Source organism: Bison bison, unplaced genomic scaffold (assembly GCF_000754665.1).
Source record: "Bison bison bison isolate TAMUID 2011002044 unplaced genomic scaffold, Bison_UMD1.0 scf7180017864035, whole genome shotgun sequence".
NCBI classification, from domain to species: domain Eukaryota; kingdom Metazoa; phylum Chordata; class Mammalia; order Artiodactyla; family Bovidae; genus Bison; species Bison bison.
Window position 1 is genome coordinate 3,829,277 of NW_011494607.1, and position 2,412 is coordinate 3,831,688.

Genomic DNA, 2,412 nt, shown 5'->3' on the forward strand with positions numbered 1-2,412 from the left:
GATCCTCTACATAGAAAACCCTAAAGACTCCACCAGAAAATTACTAGAGCTAATCAATGAATATAGTAAAGTTGCAGGATATAAAATCAACACACAGAAATCCCTTGCATTCCTATACACTAATAATGAGAAAATAGAGAAATTAAGGAAACAATTCCAGTCACCATTGCAATGAAATGAATACAATACTTAGGAATATATCTACCTAAAGAAACAAAAGACCTATATATAGAAAACTATAAAACACTGGTGAAAGAAATCAAAGAGGACACAAATAGATGGAGAAATATACCATGTTCATGGATCAGAAGAATCAATATAGTGAAAATGAGTATACTACCCAAAGCAATCTATAGATTCAATGCAATCCCTATCAAGCTACCAACAGTATTTTTCACAGAGCTAGAACAAATAATTTCACAATTTGTATGGAAATACAAAAAACCTCAAATAGCCAAAGCAATCTTGAGAAAGAAGAATGGAACTGGAGAAATCAACCTGCCTGACTTCAGGTTCTACTGCAAAGCCACAGTCATCAAGACAGTATGGTACTGGCACAAAGACAGAAATATAGATCAATGGAACAAAATAGAAAGCCCAGAGATAAATCCACGCACCTATGGACACCTTATCTTTGACAAAGGAGGCCAGAATATACAACAGAGAAAAGACAATCTCTTTAACAAGTGGTGCTGGGAAAACTGGTCAACCACTTGTAAAAGAATGAAACTAGGATACTTTCTAACACCATACACAAAAATAAACTCAAAATGGATTAAAGATCTAAAGGTAAGACCAGAAACTATAAAACTCCTAGAAGAAAACATAGGCAAAACACTCTCTGACATAAATCACAGCGGGATCCTCTATGACCTACCTCCCAGAATATTGGAAATAAAAGCAAAAATAAGCAAATGGGACCTAATTAAACTTAAAAGCTTCTGCACAACAAAGGAAACTATAAGCAAGGTGAAAAGACAGCCTTCAGAATGGGAGAAAATAATAGCAAATGAAGCAACTGACAAAGAACTAATCTCAATAATATACAAGCAACTCCTGCAGCTCAATTCCAGAAAAATAAATGACCCAATCAAAAAATGGGCCAAAGAACTAAACAGACATTTCTCCAAAGAAGACATACAGGGCGCTAGGGGTGCGGCGAGGGAGTCTGCGGAGGATTTGATTTGGTGGCGTCCTGTGCTCGCTGATACGGCACGTCGAGAACTATGGCGGAAGGAGATAATCGCAGCACCAATCTGCTGGCTGCAGAGACTGCAAGTCTGGAAGAGCAGCTGCAAGGATGGGGATAAGTGATGCTGATGGCAGATAAAGTCCTCCGATGGGAAAGAGCCTGGTTTCCACCTGCCATCATGGGTGTGGTTTCTTTGGTGTTTCTATCTACTATCTAGATCCATCTGTTCTATCTGGTGTTTCCTGTTTTGTTATGTTTTTGTGCTTGGCTGACTACCTTGTTCCCATTCTAGCACGTAGAATTTTTGGCTCCAATAAATGGACCACCGAGCAACAGCAAAGATTCCATGAAATTTGCAGCAATCTAGTAAAAACTCGACGCAGAGCTGTGGGCTGGTGGAAACGCCTCTTTACACTAAAGGAAGAAAAGCCTAAAATGTACTTCATGACCATGATCATTTCTCTTGCTGCGGTTGCTTGGGTGGGACAGCAAGTCCACAACCTCCTTCTCACCTACCTGATAGTGACTTTCTTACTTTTGCTTCCTGAACTGAACCAACATGGGATCATTTCGAAGTACATTGGAATGGCCAAAAGAGAGATAAACAAGCTTCTCAAACAAAAAGAAAAGAAAAATGAATAAAGCATTTGCTTTATTCAGTGTGATTAATGGAGTATACATTGTCCTTGGGAACAGTGTCTGTTATGCTGTTTGGATACTAAAATGTTACAGAAGTAGCTCTCTGCTGTCCCTCACTCTGCCCTTAGTACAAATTCTGACTTGCTAAGCAAGGCTTTATGCCCAGTGTCTTCATGGGTGTGTTCTTAGCAGCTGGCCTTATATGGACAACTCTTTCTTCAGTTCCTCATCTTGGTTTTTTGTCACCCAGGGTTAACTGAACTCTTACTTTTAAAATAAAATAGTGGTGCACTTCACCCTTTAGTACAGTTAACAGTGACTCGGGGTAACTGTTCAAGTTGATCTTTTTTTTAGCTGGATACAGGATAGTGGTCTGTGACTTCAGGAAGCTTATTCTATCGTCTGCTTCCATGGTCTGCTTAAAAAACTGGCTTCATGAGTATAGACCAGGTTTACCACTTCTGATGAACAGACCAATTGAGATTCATTCCTCATTCTGTTTCGATAGTGTGGGAGCAGAAGCCTCATGGAATAAGATGAAGCTAATTTCATGCCTTAGCGTGTGTTTTCTCCCTTGTGCA

General features: G+C 39.5%; 1 protein-coding gene and 1 pseudogene across 3 annotated transcripts in view; both read left to right on the plus strand.

Moving 5' to 3' along the window:
- The window catches only part of LOC104984749 (cytochrome b5 reductase 4), a 117,011-nt gene that overhangs the window by 47,959 nt on the left and 66,640 nt on the right, over positions 1-2,412 (plus strand). The window lies entirely within an intron of this gene.
- Positions 1,116-2,406, plus strand: LOC104984748 (annotated as a pseudogene). The gene has a single exon (XR_824780.1). The product of XR_824780.1 is annotated as an ADP-ribosylation factor-like protein 6-interacting protein 1 pseudogene (transcript).